This window comes from Xyrauchen texanus, chromosome 5, assembly GCF_025860055.1.
Source record: "Xyrauchen texanus isolate HMW12.3.18 chromosome 5, RBS_HiC_50CHRs, whole genome shotgun sequence".
Classification (NCBI taxonomy): domain Eukaryota; kingdom Metazoa; phylum Chordata; class Actinopteri; order Cypriniformes; family Catostomidae; genus Xyrauchen; species Xyrauchen texanus.
The window spans coordinates 36896275-36916746 of NC_068280.1; the positions used below are offsets into that span (position 1 = coordinate 36896275).

Below are 20472 nucleotides of genomic sequence, written 5' to 3' on the forward strand. Positions count from 1 at the left end.
CACTAGCCAGTGGCGTAACAACTATTTGTTTGCCATGGGGGCCGCAACAGGGGGACGGCCACCACCAATCAGACTATGTCGCATAGTTATCAGGATTACAGTAAACACTCATATAAACGGGCACCCTACAATGCAAGTTTATTGCCATTTATTTGTCATTCAAATCAGCATTCATCTGTAATATAAGCACATTTCTGGTTCATGTTACATCTGCCAAACCTTAAATAGCAGTAAATCCAAATTTCAAGCTTTTGAATGACACATATTTTTCAAATGAGAATATTTTAATGAATTAGCTAGCAGTTACATGGTAAAGGATTCAAAATGAAAACTTTTTTTGAATATCAGTTATCAGTATCGGTATCGGCCACAATGAGCTGTGAATTATCGGTTAGCATTATCGGAATTCCGATTGGTGCATCCCTAGTTGTAACGTCTGCTTATTTCACCAGGAAAGTGCTGCAATACATTCAAGGAGCGATGTAAAAATTATTTAGCAAAACTGTAGTGTGATGAGGAGGAGGGCGGGGCCGTTAAGATGGACTCCTGGCACTGAGTTACCGCAATCAGCCAGGAGAGGAATAAAGAGGAGGGAGGTGCTCACAGCCACCAAACGTGTGCATTCCGTGCTTTGGACTGAAAAGTCATCTGATGAGAGAGCACACAAAACTGTGTGTGCGTTATGGTTTTAGTATGTTGAAAAGCAGTTTTATGTTGTGATGAATTAAAAATGTTTTGGATTTAAACCCAGTTTGCAGTTTCTCCTTTACGATGAGCAAGAGACCTGTATGCAACAGTAGTGCCGAAACCCAGGATTGGAGGATGACGCACCGTTGGAGAGCACTCACAGTTGTCGGAGGATAGCGACGCCAAGGAGACTCTCTATCCAGAGAGCGGAACCATCAGCAGGCAACTGGAAGGGACAGTTGAGGGTTCCAGTGCCATCGGCCAGCGTTGCTGAGGACCGAATGGTGTCGTGTATGGGAATCTTAGTTTTTTTCTTTCTTTTTCACTTCTATTTTTCTTTTTTGTCTCTCTCTCGCTATTTGTCCCGCTCTCTTTCCCTATCCCCTCTCCCTCTCCCCCCTCATCCTATTCATGTTCCCAGGAGTTGGGGAAGACCAGCCAGCAGAAGGACGGCTGAAAGGGCAATACCTCCCCTCCAGGACGGGAGGGGGGTTTAAGTCAGGCCGGTGATTCCCCGGCCTGAATCAGGCATTGGGGGTATGTGATGAGGAGAAGGGCTGGGGTAGGGCTGGACGCCTGGCACTGAGTTACCACAATCAGCCAGGAAATGGATAAAGAGAAGCCGGAGACGACAGTTCAAGAGAGAGAGGGAGGCTCACACAGCTCCCAAATGTGTGCATTCCACCTGTTGGACTGAAAGGTAACCTGAATGAGAGAGCACACTGAGCTGTGTGTGTTATGGTTTTTTTATGCTTAAAAGCAGTTTTATGTTGTGTTGAATTAAACGTTCTTTGGTTGTGAACCCGATTCCCGCATCCTCCTTTATGATGAGCAAGAGACTTGTCTGCCACATGTAGATATAGGCATGTGATTCTATTAAAACAAGACTGTTTACAGTAAGTAAACATGAAGAGAGATCGCATCTAGTATCTCACAGATTTTTAGGGGGGCTAAAATGAAATAGAGGACTGCTGAACCCCTCTAAATAGGCTAACAATGCCTATGATTTATACATGCAATAAGGGGGCAATATTTTCAGAACATCTTCTTTTTAAAAGTTATTGTTATTGGAACAACAAGTTATTGGAAATAAAAGTTCTGTGGTGTTTAGCATAAAATGCAAGAGTGTAATAAAGAAGACTAATTTATTTCAATAGCAGATGAAACAATGACAAAGCTGTCCTACATCTCTCTTAGAATCCCACCAGACCATGGCTGAACATCTGCTGTGGAAAAACATAAAAAAATTTAATTAGAGCTTTGCATACCACCACAATAAATCCCCCGTATCCCTCCCAGTGACTGTCAAAGCAGTGCAGTTAATTTATAGGTAAAGGCGGATCAAGGCTTTTTGTTTTTAAGTTTTGTTGGCATTAAATCTTGTTCCAGCTCATTCAATTCATGATGTGCATTATGCACAACCTGTCAATTCTAATAGACAATGAGTAAATCTGAGCTAATAATGTGAACAAAAACAGTGAGATGCATTGTGTAATGATACTCCTCACCATGGCTGTGACATTATAATTATACTCTGGCACTCTGTTAGTCCTACATCCTCTATACATGATGTACTAAAGAAAATTAATTCAGTTTATTCCTATTGATTCTAATAAAACACAGGGCTTCTGAGAGTGGATTAAGGCTGATCTTAATATAGTCTTATGCAAATGCTTTGTGATATTATTTTAACATTTATGCATTTTGTGTCTGTCTTAATTGTGAGGCGTGTATCAGTCCGGCTGGCGACCTGTCCAGGGTGTCCCTCGCCTTTCGCCCAATGTTAGCTGGGATAGGCTCCAGCCCCCCGCGACCCTGTACACAGGATAAGCAGTTGACGATGGATGGATGGATGGATGGATGGATGGATGGATGGTATCAGTCCGGTATTTGTGAGAGCTGCTATAACTTCCAGTTTTTATATGTGGGTCAATTGGTAGGTAAACCCACCATGTCACCACTGAATAATGTATTAGTGTGTGTGTGTGTGTGTGTGTGTGTGTGCGTGTGAGTGTGTGTGTGTGTGTGTGTGTGAGAGAGAGAGAGAGAGAGAGAGAGAGAGAGAGAGAGAGAGGCTGTTCAGAATGAAATACTACCTCAATGGCAAACTTGGCCTACTGAATAGGGTTTACAATAAATGGTGTCCTGTTTAATATACTGAATTTGGCCATTTTGAATTATTTTCTTCTGAGCACGGTAATAGCAAGTCAAACATGAGTTGCCTGTATAAAGTGCACTAACTTTGTACATCAAACGTCTTGATGCAACACTTAAGTAAGGTGTTTTTGCCCTTGATGAGCACAGATGACCTCTGCATCTCGCATCACAGTCAGCGCTCCCCTAAACCCGCGCTGATTGAAGTGTTATGGTTGCCATGACTACTGGGAATCTGCTGCGAGTGACCAATGCGCGGCGCTGCTCTCCATCACACACACGAGCGCACATATTCTATAGGATATGCTATATAAAAAAAACCTTTCCTGATAAACAAACGAACGAGCTATACCCATGGAATGATCTCGGGATAAAATCCATATTTCTGGACTAGCTTATTGCGCTCGTACACAGATATCGCATCGATTTGAGCATGTAAAACGCGTCTCCATCTTCACCTCCTACAGGAGCCGATAAAGAGAGGCATTTCGTCATGTGTGAAGAGACATCATTTATGCAATGGTATTTCAATAGCTCACCAGTTCCACAAGAGAGCCAGTGACCCAATAGGAAAGGGTGGTGCCGTGCACTGACATAGTCCATGCGCGTTCACGCTTATATCTGGAGTCGACTCAGCGGACAAGAATCGAACGGAGCAGGTGTGCGCATCTAGTTTGGATTCAGGTCTCCTCTCTGTCATCTCTGACTTTGATGGACTTACTGTACATGCGGAGCGTTAGTTCTTGACTGCGGGCTCTTGGTTCTGGTGGATAACTCCATATGCGAGTTTATTGCTCAGGGTAAGAAACGCTTGTTCACGGTGAAATAATTACTGTAGCGCAGAGGCAATATAGAGAGTTTGGTGTTTCATTTGTAGAGCATTTTAGATGCATAGCCGTTGCAGAGGCACTGCATTCCAGAGAGACATATATAAGAGACATTGCATTATATAGAATTCAGGAACACAACATTTCAGATACATAATTCAGATGCATATTTCTCAGATAGCAGCATTGACCCTCAATGACGGAATGAATGGATGTGTGCAGCACTGTTCCGTTGTTTGTGACCCGTGACGACCTCAAAACAAAATGTACAGCTGTCAGATGTTGTGCACTTAATCGTTGCCTATTTTTTATGGCTTTTTCTCAGTTTGGAGTAGACGGTATTGGTTAGTAGTCACAAGTAGCACATTTAGAGTGTGTTGTTTTACACAAGGATTCCATCTTAGATGTTGTAGATGTTTCTCCCTGTGATTCTGATTTGCTGTATTAGTTGACATTACAAAATCAGTAAAAGCTTTGTCAGCGTGTGGACTGAGTTTGTGCAGGGAGTGAAACTGATTTCCCGTAACTCAATCTAGCGTGACCCTCCACAACAACAAAAAGGGCTTGTGTCGCAATATCATGCGCCAAGATCCTTTGGCTTAACTGATTAACATAACAAGTAAGCAGCTAGTCATTACCAGCTCATTAGCGAGGTCCGGTGAGTGGTGGAGATAATGACCGATCTGTTTCCCCACTACTTTTTACTGATGATGGTCAAGTCTGTGGCTTTGCATTTGTAGTTAATTTTATTAAAGGATAAGTTCACCCAAAAATTTCAATGAATTATTTACTCACCCTTATGCCATTTTAGATGTGTATGACATTCTTTCTTCAGCAGAACACAAATTAAGATTTTTAGAAGAATATCTCAGCTCTATAGGTCTATACAATGCAAGTGAAGGGTGACCAGAATTTTGAATCTCCAAAAATCGCATACACCAGCATAAAATAATCCATAAAACTCCAGTTGTTAAATCCACATTTTCAAAATAAATGTGATTGGCATGGGTGAGAAACAGATCAATATTTAATTTATTTCCTCTTTTTTTTTTTTAACCGTAAATGCCCACTTTCACATTCACTTTCTTCTTTTTTAGCATTTCACAATCTTCATGCATATGGATAGAGCTGGTCAAAAGTGGAGATTTATACAAAAATAGGAGTTAAATATTGAACTTTTACTCACCCATACCTATCATATTTAGTACCTTTTTAACCTATCTTGTTTATACTGATTGAATCAGACAAGTCTTGTCTGCCTCCTATTTGCCTCTTATCAGACTGATGCTGTTTTTTTAAAAACACTACAACCCACTGTCATGATAGTGTAGTATCGTCCTTATAGTATCGTTCCCTAATCCTTTCATAATATCTTCATATGGTACATTTGTTTATGAATGAACTGTAGACATTTGATTATGTACTGCACAGTAGCTGCCCATAGTCAAATCTGATGAGATAAAGCCCTTTTATTTCTTGTGACCAGTATCTGCGTGACAGCATGTGTATAGGATGATGTAATGATGAAAAAGTGAGAGGCTAGCTGTTCACAACTGTCAGGTCCTCTCTCTCTTTGTCTATTTTCTTATATCACATCCCTTCCTTTTTCTCTGGCTATCTGCATTGCGTATTCATCTGAATACTATTCTTGAGATTGGAGATTGATGCAGTCACACCATGAACCTTACATTTAGTGGTGTGTATATGCATATTTAAAAAAAAGGCAAAAGAGAGAGACAGAGACTGGTACCTGCAGCACATAGAGGTATATAATATTGTTTAATAGTATATATGGAGTCGCTGACAGGGACGGAGGAGTGTCCCCACATGCCTCCAGAAAAGCAGATGGGTGTTCTGTCAGCTCGGGGTCGGAGTTTTGACTTCGGTCTGCCTGGGGAGGAGCGGCTGTTGTCTGCCTGAGAGTGTGGAGGAGTGATTGGGGACCGACGACGCATCGGTACAAGGGAAAGAAGGAGACGAGAACCGGTGTAACAATATAAATAATATTTAATTTAATAAAAAGACACACACAAACACATACAGGGCAGCTGCCTGTAATTCTCTCTCTCTATCGAACTGTCGTCTCCGGCCGCCTTTATCCCTCACGTGCCCCATCAGGCTGATTGGGGTCCAGGCGTCCGTCATGTGCTGCAGATACCAGTCTCTGTCTCTCTCTTTTGCTTTATATATTTATATTAGGGCTGTCGATTTAACGCGTTAATTCATTGCGATTCATTTGACAAAAAACAAAGCGTAAAAAAAAAATTAACGCAATTAATCACACCATAATAAGGAAGATTCCTGAGAAATGCAAGCTTGTAGTACCACCCGTTTACTCCAGAGGGCAGTAAGTGAAATTTCAGCTGTATGAGCAACGCACAGTTTATACAGTGAAGAAAACACTTAAGTAGGCAGAGCAACGCAAACATACGTTACATTTTTGCTTTCAAAAGACTTGAAGGAGCGCAAATGCGAACTGAGTGATCTCAAGATGTGTTTAAAGATTGAGTATTAAACTGTATTTAACTTGAAACAGTGAACTAAACATTTTATGTTTATGATGCAACGCACCCGAGACGCTACACAAGCATGTCTGATGCAGGTGTAGATTGACGGGCTCTTAAACAAGCCCTCATAATAAATCTCCAACTGATTGACAAATTCACTTGTGAAATGGATTGCTGTGAACTGTATGCCAATGATTGACTTATGATCAATAATATGGTAGTAAACAATACATTGTATTCTAAAGCCGCTTTTTGTATTGTCTTATCAGTGATTAACTGTTCTGCTTCAAGAATAAAATGTATTTTAATTGTCTGAATATTTTCTATTTTATATATATATATATATATATATATATATATATATATATATATATATATATATATATATATATATATATTTAAAGAAAACTATATATAATTATTTCATCATTATATATTGAATTATTGTTATATGAGGGGCTTTCTCAGCAAATATTTGTATATGCGATTAATCACAATTAATTAATCGGGACACCATGTAATTAATTAGATTAAAATTTTTAATCTAATGGTTGTTGGTGCCAGACGGGCCAGTCTGAGTATTTCACAATCTGCTCAGTTACTGGGATTTTCACGCACAACCATTTCTAGGGTTTACAAAGAATGGTGTGAAAAGGGAAAAACATCCAGTATGCGGCAGTCCTGTGGGCAAAAATGCCTTGTTGATGCTAGAGGTCAGAGGAGAATGGGCCGACTTATTCAAGCTGATAGAAGAGCAACTTTGCCTGAAATAACCACTCGTTACAACCGAGGTATGCAGCAAAGCATTTGTGAAGCCACAACACGCACAACCTTGAGGCGGATGGGCTACAACAGCAGAAGACCCCACCGGTACCACTCATCTCCACTACAAATAGGAAAAAGAGGCTACAATTTGCAAGAGCTCACCAAAATTGGACAGTTGAAGACTGGAAAAATGTTGCCTGGTCTGATGAGTCTCGATTTCTGTTGAGACATTCAGATGGTAGAGTCAGAATTTGGCGTAAACAGAATGAGAACATGGATCCATCATGCCTTGTTACCACTGTGCAGGCTGGTGGTGGTGGTATAATGGTGTGGGGGATGTTTTCTTGGCACACTTTAGGCCCCTTAGTGCCAATTGGGCATCGTTTAAATGCCACGGCCTACCTGAGCATTGTTTCTGACCATGTCCATCCCTTTATGGCCACCATGTACCCATCCTCTGATGGCTACTTCCAGCAGGATAATGCACCATGTCACAAAGCTCGAATCATTTCAAATTGGTTTCTTGAACATGACAATGAGTTCACTGTACTAAAATGGCCCGCACAGTCACCAGATCTCAACCCAATAGAGCATCTTTGGGATGTGGTGGAACGGGAGCTTCGTGCCCTGAATGTGCATCCCACAAATCTCCATCAACTGCAAGATGCTATCCTATCAATATGGGGCAACATGTCTAAAGAATGCTTTCAGCACCTTGTTGAATCAATGCCACGTAGAATTAAGGCAGTTCTGAAGGCGAAAGGGGGTCAAACACAGTATTAGTATGGTGTTCCTAATAATCCTTTAGGTGAGTGTATATATATATATATATATATATATATATATGTATATAAATGGGCCAGATGGGCCGCAGAAAGCTAAAATGAGCCGCCGCGTTATGCAGAATGCACATCAAACATCAGAATGGGGAACAAATTTGATCTTCGTGGCTTGATTGTTGGTGCCAGACGAGCTGGTTTGAGTATTTCAGTAACTGCTGATCTCCTGGGATTTTTATGCACAACATTCTCTAGAGTTTACTCAGAATGGTGCCAAAATCAAAAAACATCCAGTGAGCGGCAGTTCTGCGAATGGAAATGCAGAGCAGTCAAGAAGCGGTCAATGAGAATGGCAACTTAGGTAACCACTTTGTACAACTGTAGTGAGCAGAAGAGCATCTCAGAAGGCGCAACAAGTTGAACCTTGAGGTGGATGGGCTATAACAGCAGAAGAACACGTCAGGTATTTTTTTAGGCACATAGTATTCCTCATAAATTGCTCAGTGTGTGTATATAAAAGTGCTTATAGGAATAGTTCACCCTAAAATTACAATTCTGCAGAGGTTTACTCACCCCTTGTCATTCCAAACCTGCATAACTTTGTTCTGTGGAACACAAAAGATGTTGTGTGATGTCCAAACTGCTCTTTTCCATTAGGTGAAAGTGAAAGGGTGCTGTGTCTGTCAAGCTCCATAAAGGACAAAAGCACAATAAAATGAGTCCATACTATGGCTTTGTGTGAGGAACTGACCAAAATTGAATTGGTTAAAAATCTTTCTCTGCCAGCCATGGTCACTATTCACTTTCATTGTATGTAAAAGAGCAGCTAAGACATTCTGCTAAATAACTTATTTTGTGTTACATTAAGGATAGAAAGTCATAAAGGTTTGGCATAACATAAGGGTGAGTAAAAGATGAAAGAAGTTTAATTTTGGGGTGAACAGTCCCTTTAATTGCAACTCTAACCTGCTAGAATAAAAAAAATGGATAACAGTCATTTTACAGCATGTGACACATGAGAATGCAGATACTAAACACAAACCTTTTGACATCTGCATAATAAAAATTAAGGAGTGTGTATGTTCTCTATATTAAATCTAGCTCTCAAAGAAAACCCACGAGGCAAAATAAGCTCTCTCACTCTGAAGTTACAGTACTTAACATTAATTCCTCATCAATGCAGACTTTATGGCTCATTCTCAGTCTTAAGAGCTCAGTGTGTGAAGTCTATAATGTTTGGTCTCAGGCAGTGTGTTCAATGAGAACAATCTGCAAGAATGTGTAGACCAGAAGGCATAAGGACTTCTGTGACACATAAACACATACCCAGACACATGCACCCTGTGCCACATCTTGAAAAAATGTGTGTAGTGCTAAAGAAAGCATCTCTGTGTACCCATCGCTGAGTGTTTGTTTGACAAGCTTTGCATGCCTGAAGCCAAGGTGCCTGTGCACATTTGTCTAATGTTACTGTGTAGAAACTTCTAGAATAGTGCTGGATAAAGTACATATTATTTACCACTTTACACCCAGAGAAACTCAAATCTGCAGGACAGAGAAGCATATTCAGTTGAGACAAGGACAATTTTCTGGTGGCTACTTCCAAAGAGACCTGAGCATTTTGATGTTAGTTCTTTTGATCACATGCTCATCTATGACCATCTAAAACTAGTGCTTCCTGAGGGAAAATGGCAATATATATAGCAATGCCTGCTGTATTAACTCGAGATATATGATTATATGTGTGTTTACTCAACACCATCACTTTTTATAACCTCTCACTTGCCGTATCAATAATGTTTAGCTCATATTCACTGTAGTAATGGGCTGGGTGTTGAGATGGGACCAGGGCTGGATTGGTAATCTAACATACCAGGCGTTTGCACTTTGGGGCCGATCAGGGATGGACCAGCTGCGAAGGGGGCTAATGGGCCGCTGTAAGCTGAAATGAGCCACCGCGTTATGCAGAACGGGTCACAAAATGGCACCGCGACAGCGGGAGGAATTTCTGGTGCATCCCTCTGGTAAAATGGTGCCCCATAGGAGGTCGGTGTCCAAAGCAGCACTGGTAGCTGCCTTCATCCTCCTCCATCACACTTTTTGATTGAGGGCTGGACATTGAAGTCTTCCACTAAAAACTCTCAAGACGTTGTTTGTAATGTACATGTTTGTTCTGTTCTCTGGTTTGTGTGCAGCTATGTTGTGTTTTCTGTTGTTAATATTGCTGGTGGTCCTGTTGAAGCGAAACATAAATTTTTTTCACAATTTCTCCCTTTGTGTTAAGAAAAAGAAAGTCATATGGGGTTATAACAACAACATAAACAATGGCCGAATTTTCAATTTTGGGTGAACTAATCTTTTAAAGCAACATTACATACTGTATGATTTACTAGTATGCAGACGCACTAGAGATTATTCTTTTTTATTTTTTTGGAAATTAAATTGCCATCAATATTTAAAAAAACATTGTGTTCTATTTGGAACATTTATTTTGAATCCATTTGTCACGATTCCTTTGCTTTTGAAAACAAATTTTCTGTAGATCTTGGAGCTGCCTGACTGCACTGCTTGTAAAGCTTATGCCATGTCATAGTATCATGTACCACTGTGAACTGATGATGTAAATTAAGTAACACAAATCAATGGATTAGGATCAGCTTCCCTCTTACCCACACTTGTCTTTTATCAGTATAATCTCTCCTTCAGAACAGCCCTCATTTATACTGACTGTACATTTATCAAGCTGCTGGAATATTTTCTCACCATTACATCATCTGTGTGTGTAGTATCAGTTTGCAGCTTGTCGTGATAGCACAGTCAACCCTGGCATGTACAGGACATGTGATTGTGCCCTTTTTCATAAAATGCTGACCGGCCAGCAGGCTGTCGAATATCAGAGGTCATGTCACACATCATTTCAAACTAAACCAACACACCCATCCACCCACTCACAGACCCCTGAATCTCTCATCTTCATACTGGCTGATCATGTAAAGCTGATGTCAATGGACCTTGGATAGCAGCATTCCAAACTATAAACACATAAAACATTCAGTTTTTGTATTCCATTGAATGTTTTTATTGGAAATCGCTGGCTTGATTGCTTTGAGTGAGCTGGCATAGTTATCTTGTACATAGCAAATTAAGAAAGCTGAATTGGAACAGGGGAATCAAATTAGACTTTACATTAGATGTATTAGTGGACTAGAGTGGATGCAAATTCAGTTGACATACATGATATTAGATCTAATTATAGAATAGTATGAGATACTGTATGTTACATAAACTAAAATGACAGTCTGGTACTGCAGAATCAACCCTTAGCATAAAGAATGTTGAACCCAGAACTTGCTAGAAATTATACTGGATTGTAAAACATGAGATGTGCCCTTGAAATTGTGCAGGTTTTTTGGATTACATTATTTTTCGATTACTTACTTGCTAAACTTAGATTTGTTTTTAGATGGGTGCTTATATGACAGTTCTTTTAATCGGACGAGACCACGAGTCCCTACTGTCATTGATTAAAATGATAGTTCACTTTTCTCATCGATTACTACATCCCAGATGCCATGCCAGATGTGTATCACTTTAATCAGCAGAACACAAATGAAGATTTTTAGAAGAATATCTCAGCTCTGTTGGTTCTTACAATACAAGTGAATAGTGACTAGACCTTTGATGATCCAAAAGTCACATAAAGGCCACATAAAATGTATCTACAGTACAAGACTCCAGTGGTTAAATCTGTCTTCAAAAGTGATATGATAGGTGTGGGTGAGAATATTTAAGATTACCATAAATCTCCATGTTCACTCTAAAGGTGACCTATTATGCAAAATTCACTTTTACATGGTGTTTGTACATAAATGTGAGTCGGCAGTGTGTGTAAACAACCACCCTACAATGTTAAAAGTCCACCCACTCCTCTTTCTTATATTTCTATTAATCAAAAACAGTGTCAAAATGAACATTTTTAATTTCTGCTCTAAAGTGAAGTCACATTAGAGCAGGCCTCTCCCACGACTGGTAATGGACTCTTTTCCGAGCTGGAGCAAATACAGTTAGAAGAATAATGTCTCAGCTTCGTAAGCGTCATAAGTATTCTGCTGTTGGCTGTAAAAGTGAACATAAAGGGGGTCGCACACCGAACGAGAAGCGCAGGTATCGCACACCGGATGCGCACATTCTATTCGCGCGAGCTCAATTTTGATTCAACTCCTGGTAGAAGTCTAGAAGAGCTGCACGATGGGTGAGTTTTAACTTGATGTATTATTTATTTTTTATGTTAATTTAATAGCTGATGTTTGATCGTTAATCGAGTAAAAGTGTCTATCACGTTGTTAAGTCTGTTATTTTGTTGTAATGTTATCCGTTGTCTTGGCAACTATGTTACATACAATAGTATTTATTTAGCTAGCGTTTAGCTAACCCGAGTGACAACGTTAACCAAACAAGTTATTTGATATATTCTTTTTTATTATATACGTAACTGACGATATGTTATTTCTTTGTAACATAATGTTATAATGGCAGTTACGTACAAGTTACGTATCACCCTCTGGGGCTATTTATTTAGGGGTTACTCCTCTCTGTCAAAAGCAACGTTTTTCTTTCAGTGAATGATGAATGTACTATATTTTAGTTTAATAATATTTAATAAAAAAGAGTGTATGGTTAGTGTGGTAGAGTATTGAAAAATGGCACAACAGGGGAAAATGAAAGATTTAAAAGGGCTATGTTTGTTATATATTTTTTCCAATATGACTTTATTCAAGCTGTTAAATTAGGAATGTTAAACTAAATGTATATTGCAGCACAGGGTGAAGTCAGTATGTATATTAACGACGATTTGAGACAAATAAATGTACATTTAATATACAACTATGTAAATGGCGCTCTGTGGCGGCAGGGTTTTGAACAAGGTCCTGAGCCGTAGCTGGGCGCCGCGGACAGACGCCGAATGGCGCCGCCGGTGTATGTACACTCATAGAGAATAATGTGTTAGAATTTTAAAGACATGGCGCTGCGCGGTGCTGCGCGTTCGGTGTGCGACCCCCTTAAGAGTCTTTGTGTATTTAAATACACTATATTCTTGTAGCTGAAGAGTTAATCATTGATAAGATCAATACAAAAAGTGGCTTTAGAATACAATGTATGGTTTACTACCATATTATTGAATATAAGCCAATCATTGGCATACAGTTCACAGCAATCCATTTTGCAAGTGAATTTGTCAATCATTTCAAGATTTATTATGAGGGCTTGTTTAAGGACCCGTCACACCTGCGTCAGACATGCTTGTGTAGTGTCTCGGGTGCGTTGCGTCATAAACATACATTTTTAGGTCACTGTGTCAAGTTAAATATCTAGTACTTAGATCACATCTTGAGTTCTCTTAGTTCGAATTTGAGCTCCATCAAGTGATTTGAATGCAAGAAAGTAACGCATGTTTATGGTGCTGCTGGATGGTTGTTTTGTATGGCGTTAAATGTTGGACAAAACAGCGCAAGTGTATGAACACAGCACACAAGTGAATTACATCAGTGTGAGCACCGTGACACAGCTTGCATGTAAAATGTAAACCTGCAGAACTTGCAAATCCCAAACTCAAGCACAAAAAATATGATTGTGCACACAAATTAACAAGTCTCGAGCAGAAATAACAAAAAAGATCTGAACACGCACGCACAGATCTGTACACAAGCACAAGTTATTTTCTGCACACGCGTAGCTGAAATCTTTGCACACACAAGTCAGTTTTGACACTCAGGGCCGGGGCCCAATCCTTTCTGTTAACAAATGCTATTGGCTGCTGACCAAATCCTGTATTGATTGGCTGCATCTCTTCGAATATCGCGATTGGCTGTTGTCGGACGAGAACAGACAGAAAGCGGAAACTTTTTGTTTGTTTGTTTATTGACAAGAAAAAACATACAAAACTCTCGTAGGGGAGAAATAAGAAATATACATAAATAGGAACAATACAATTATTGTCAGTTTAAATGAAAGAAAAGGGTCCCCTACACAATACTGAACAACAAAAAAGCAAACAACAAGGGGGTATTAGTTAAAAAAAAAAAAAAAAAAAAAGTCTCGAGAGCAAAAGGACAGAGAAAATATAAAAATATTGAAGAAAAAATAAAAATAAAAGCATCCTTTAGACGTAGCATACAAGTGGATATTTATTAAAAAAAATCTGGATATATTACTAACCATCTTTCTTGCAATTTTACTAGACTTTACTTTTTTCAGTGAGGAAAAATACAATTTTAAATCATTCATAAACCATGAAAAAGAAGGCTTCGAATATCTCCACTTACTACAATGAATATGACATTAACCAAATCAGATAGGAATGAATCTGCATTATCCATATAAAAGAGAATGTGTGATAAGTCAAACATCGGGATGTCATCAATCTTAAATGACAGCCAATTATGTAAATCAGACCAGAAGCTTTTGCCCTTAGGAAAATAAAAATAACAAGTGTTCCAGAGTCTCATCAGCTGCCTCACAAAATACACAGGGATCTACTTCAAATGTAAACCTCTTTCTAAGAAAGTCAGCAACCAGATATATTTTATAAATTATTTTAAAGTGAGTCTCTTTGACTTTGGGGGAAATGGGCCATTTAATGAATTTGAAATGTGGTTTATCTATGGACAAGGCATTCATATGTGGAACTTGTACACACAATCCTCTATAATAATCCAAAAACATTCTAGATTTCAAAAAATCATTACTAGATTTGGTAAGGTTGGTGAAAGTCTTATTCTCACATACATCAATGTGTTTTGGATTAACTGTAATAATGGTAAAGGTATTGCTTTACACATCTTATTTTATTCTCTATAAGTGCGGTTAAGATTATACTTGAACAAAATGCAATATGTTCCAAGAAGTTACTATTATCATCTAATATATCATTCCAAAACTCAATACCCATCTCATATCAATCACTTTTAAATAATGATTTCCTATTAGTTTTAATGACCCTGTTATTCCATAGGGTGGATCCATGGGGAGAAAAGTTGTGGGTAAATATAATTTTACAGTATTGGAGAAGTTGTTTGTGGAAGTTTGATAAATTAATAGGAATCTTAGTTACCTCAAAATCCAAGCCCACATATTTTATTAAAAAGAGATCTAGGTATGTGAAACCACATAGAGTAAGGTTGTGATAAGTATGATTTCAACCCTTTACTCTTAAATGCCCCAAACATTGATTCAAAGTCCAAGGCACTGATACCACCATTATCATACTTTTTCACTAACTGTGATTTCAAATATAATGGGTTTTATTTTTCCAAAGGAGGGAACTGGGAAGATTGGGAATCGGATGGTGGCAGACAGTAAAGAGGTTACGGTTTCTTTCTAAATTCCTCAATTTCTTGTAGATGTAATATATTTTTTGTGCGTTTATATATGTGTGTGTGTGTGTGTTTTCTGTCTTTGACAATAACTGAAAATAGGTGGAAATACAAAACGCAGCAAGGCGTTTAGTGAACCTGTTGAGAGGTACCCTGAACGCAGGTCCATCTAACGTTAATGAAGGGAACGTTAGTGTTTCACAAAATGGTAAGTGAAGAAAGTACACAAAAAGTGTAGCTAGCTAGATGTCAGATAGTTCCCAGCTTGTTAGTGTGGTACTGCAAGGGCCATCCACTACTCATCAGCCTCTACATGAATTCATTTTGTAGATGAAATGCAGGCTCAGAGAGGAAGCCAGTCAGGATCAGGACCCTTGTGGCTGGGAAAGCACAGCAGGTGCAGTGGAATATGGCCAGGTTAGGAAATCAAATGTACATTAAGATTCAAATTACACGGCTCTCTGAAATGTTTGATTCTGATTTGTCAGTCGCAACATTATATGGCTTTATAATGACCGCTCATCCGGCCCTTCTTTCATGTCTCTTATCACACTTCGGATGGATGCGCTCTCATTTTATTCAAACGCAGCTAGTGTCATCTTGCCTCTCATATATATATAAATGCACAAAACATCTTACAGCTACAAGAAATTAAGGAGGAATTTAGAAAGAAACCATAACCTCTTTACTGTCTGCCATCATCTACTTCCCAATCATCCCACTTTCTGTCTGTCCTCGTCCAACAACAGCCAATCAGGAGAGATTTGACGAGCTCCAATAGCAGCCAATAGCATTTGTTAACAGAAAGGATTGGGCCCCGCCCCTGAGTGTCAAAACCGACTTGTGTGTGTAAAGATTTCAGCTACGCGTGTGTGCAGAAAATAACTTGCGCATGTGTACAGATCTGTGCGCGCGTGTGCAGAAAATAACTCGCTCGTGTGTTCAGATCTGCGCGCGTGTGTGAGACCTATCATGACTCGCGGTTTTGTTATTTCTGCTCGCAAGTTGTTAATTTGTGTGCACAATCATATTTCTTTGTGCTTGAGTTTGGGATTTGCAAGTTCTGCAGGTTTACATTTTGAATGCAAGCTGTGTCATGGTGTTCACACTGATGTAATTCACTTGCGCGCTGTGTTTACGTGCTTGCGCTGTTTTGTCCAACATTTAACGCTATAGTTTTGTTCACTGTATAAACTGCATGTTGCCCATACAGCTGAAGTTTCACTTACTGCCCTCTTGAGTAAAAAGGTGGTACTACAAGCTTGCATTTCTCAGGAATCTTCCTTATTACAGTCCGGGGGCATTGCTATTAATTGCGTAAATTCTTTTAGTTGCGTAAAATATTTTGTATTCTTTTTTTTAACTCCGGTATTTACGCTGTCAGTCTTATCGGTTCTGAATTGTTCTTGCTGTAGTGTCCGAAGCACGAGCTGTAAAGGCACAGCCCTCTTTCGGAAAGGGGGCAGGGACCAGCAGCTCATTTGCGTTTAAAGAGACACACACAAAATCAGCTTGTTTTTTATTCCACCCAAAAAGAGGCATTTATAACATAGTATAATAAATGATCCGTGGGGTATTTTGAGCTGAAATGTCACAGACACATTCTGGGGACATATTACGTCTTGTAAAAAAGGGCATGATAGATCTCCTTTAATATCTAGAGACTGCTGTGCATGAAAATCCCAGGATATCAGCAGTTACACAAAATATGAAAGCATGTGAATGTGTAAGTGGAGATTTATATTTACATATTGATCTTTTTCTCACCTACACTTCTCAAATCTCTTCTTACTATTGGAGTCTGATGGGTTGCTTTTATGTGGCCATGAGATATTTGGAGCTCGAAAGGTCTGGTCACCATTCACTTGCATAGTATGGATCTACAGAGCTGAGATATTCTTCTAAAAAATCTTAGTTTGTGTTCTGCAGAATAAAGAAATGAATTCACATCCAGGATGGCATGACAGTGAGCAAATGATGAGAGAATTTTCATTTTTGGGTGAACAATCTGTTAAACAACTATTACCTCATAACAAATTCTATCTATCAGTTGTAGTGTTTCAGATGTCTAACATGTTAACTTGCCTCTGTATGCATGTTTATAATTTATATATTGTGCCTTTTAAGTAGCTTTTCCGCCAATGTAGAAATACAGCTGCTTGCATTAACACTAAAAATAGCCGCTCACTCACAAATTCACGCACATTAACTAAAGTCAAGACCCAGCACAAAGCAGAGTTCTTCATCAGCAGTTGAGTCTGACTACATTTTGATGTGGTGATGGATGTGTCTCTTAAATGTTTGGTCAGTAGATAAGACACACACATTTCTCAAACTGAACACCTCCTGCCCTGTTGAACATCAGGTCCTATGATGAGTTTCTCTTTGGGACCATCATTTAAATGTTAAGCAAAAATGCTTGACATTTTAAGGTGCTTTATGGCTTGTAAAATTTTCCTGAAGTCAGTAAGCGGCTTTCAGCAGATGTGGTTGGGTCATTGAGTCAGACATGACAGGTGGAGCCATGCAGACATCAGAGGAGAACTTTCGAGCCACTACAGAAGCATGTCTATCTTCCAAAATAGACTAGAATAAATCAGATCTATCACCCCACCTCTCTTTTGCTGTATAACTCATCTGTCTCCCAGGAGTTGTGTTTTGGTCTGTATGGCAAAACTTGATGAATAGCCTAAATCCTGCTGAAAAAAGTTTCATTAAAAAAGTTTAATTAAAAAGAAAATCAAGGCAGCATAGAAAAAGCAAAAAGGAGCGGTGCTGACATTTGTTTGACTGACGTTTTTGAAAAATAATGTATGTGTGCTTGTGGATTTATATGTGTATTGAATTTATATGCAAGTGGAATTTATATGAATGTAGGATCATGATCATAATTGTTACTTGTTCTTGTCTTCACCCTCTCTTTCTGTCCCCATCCTTTGCTTTCTATTATTGTGCTGATTATATAATGGCCTTCATGTGTCTGACTGCATCCCTGTGATGGATGCTTTTTTGGGAATAGATCAGGTTGAGATCAGCTGATGATATCTGGAAATCAATGATTAGTACTGTATTTTAAAAAGCTGTGGTGACCCAGCACAATGCCAAAATTGTCTTACAATTATTATTAAAAAAAAATACATACAAAGAAGAAGATTTATATTACTGTGAATTGTATACACTGTAAAAAATTATTTGTTGACACAATGTGACTTAGTCAAGTCATCTTGTTGCTTTGACTCAGTTAAGTTTAGCAAACATGAAGTCTTAAGTTCACTTAACTTACATGTAGTTGTTGAAATAACATGCAGTAAATTGAGCATACAATTTTTAGTTAAGTCAACTGAAAAACATATTTGTTGAACTTAAGTTTTCACAAATATGAACAAAGTCTAATTGGCAAAATAGTAATTATTCCTCAAATTTCATGACATAACTATTTGAGTTTACTGGACTTGATCGCTTTGACAAGAAGTTCTGGATATCTATCTGGAACCAGATTTACCTATTTGAAATCAACACAACTGCAAAATTGAAACCCTCAGCATGTATTAACTAAAAACTGTTTGTATCGGTCTCCCAAACAGATATATTGCATCCAAAAACAAAGACACATGAAGATTTCTCTTCCAAAGCTATATAAACTCTTTAATTCCCAACCTGTAGAAACAGGGCAAGGAAAGAGGAAGCAGGACAAGGTAACAGGAAACAGTCAGTTTGAAGAAACAGGAAACATCATGAATGCAAACAAATTTCAAGAATAATAATATTCCACTTAAAACAATGAGATCAAAAACAACCATGCAAAGTGTTGTACAAAGATTAAACAGTAGGGAAAAAAGACATAAAACAAAACAAAAACCTCTGATCTTTTGCAGTAACTTGCACTTCAGAGAGTTGACCCTTGCGGTGTAGGAGTCTGATCCAACTCCAATATACAGGCGCTGGATCACTTCAAAAGCAAATTTTAATTCCTTTGGGTAGTCAAGGTTTAACAATTACACCAGGCCCAGAAAAGCATTAGGTATATCACTCAGGTGACGAATTACTACTTCTTCCACAATCACCAGGGCAACGTCATTTCGGAATAGTGGGTGAGGTTCCTTCACATTTTACACTACCACTAGTATTCCAATCACCACACCCTTGATATCATCCTCTTCACGGTCAGTTGGCTTTACACAAACCAAGGTACTGTTACTTAGAAGGAATTAAACAAATTTAGCAATTACACAAATATAGTCCCAAGACCCAAATTAAGAGATCTAATCTTAAATTTTCCCTTATTTTGACTTACGTGTTTCAACTTACCTTGCACATCTTCCTAAATTTTGAAGGATTCTCTCATATGTACCATGGCAGGCCCAGCAATGCTGCTGTCCTCTTTCTTTGGTTTGTTGTCAGTAAAATATAGGATGGTTAGAGTACCAGCTTTGATCGTTCAACCATACTTGTAGTTTTACCATTTCTCATACTATTTCTCGTATTGTGTGTATTGCACTGCTCACATCCCTTCTCCCCCTCCCTCTGTGTAAGTCTTTAAAGTTTTGTTTGTTTGTTTTTTCTAAAAAGCATCAATTCCAAATTTTCACATTTACACTTGTATATTTTAGTTGTAAATAAATCACCTGTTGTTGCACCGCATCGCTGTTGTTTGTGTTACTTGTTCGTCCAGCACCAAAATAAGATTTAATAGTGGATAGTGGAACACCCTCATACCAATTAAATCAGTGGTTTCCAATCCTGCTCCTGGAGGGACAATGTCCTGCAGTTTTTAACTCCAGACTGGTCCAACACACCTGCCTGGAATTTCTAGTAATCCTGAAGACCTTGATTAGCTGGTTTAGGTGTGTTTAATTGGGGTTGGAACTAAACTCTGCAGGACAGTGGCTCTCCAGGAGCAGGATTGGGCACCACTGCCTGAAATTCATTGGGGTTGTAACAACACTTAAATGATTCAAAAGGATAGGTCACCAAAGATAAAGATTGTCATTTACTCAGCAACATGCTGTTCCAATCACATGCAAAAATATTAATATCTTTATTCCATACAATGAAAATGAACAGTCACTGTGGGCTGTTATGCTCTATAAAGGACAAATGTCTATATATTTTTTTTATAAATAAAAAAATGCAGTAAAAGTAGTGGATGAGTCACATTGATTACATTAAAAGTTCTTTGAAGATAACTTTGTGTGATGAACTGACCATATCAGTTTTAATGTTACAACGACATGTAAGATTACATATGCAGAAAATTCCAGCAACATGATTTGAATCTAGGAAAAACCCAGCCTTTCAGTTTGGAATGTTTCAACGTCATAAATTACAGGCCCTCATCAGGAACCCCCACACAGTTAAACCAGGCTTTTCTGTGTAAGGT

At 38.7% G+C, this 20472-nt stretch overlaps 1 protein-coding gene across 1 annotated transcript in view; it reads left to right on the forward strand.

The window, feature by feature from the left end:
* The first annotated feature begins 3321 nt into the window (after positions 1 to 3321).
* Positions 3322 to 20472, forward strand: part of sorbs2a (sorbin and SH3 domain containing 2a) — a 105736-nt gene continuing 88585 nt past the window's right edge. The window contains 1 exon segment of the mRNA XM_052126677.1: positions 3322 to 3641. The gene's annotated coding sequence lies outside the window, so the exon portion shown is untranslated.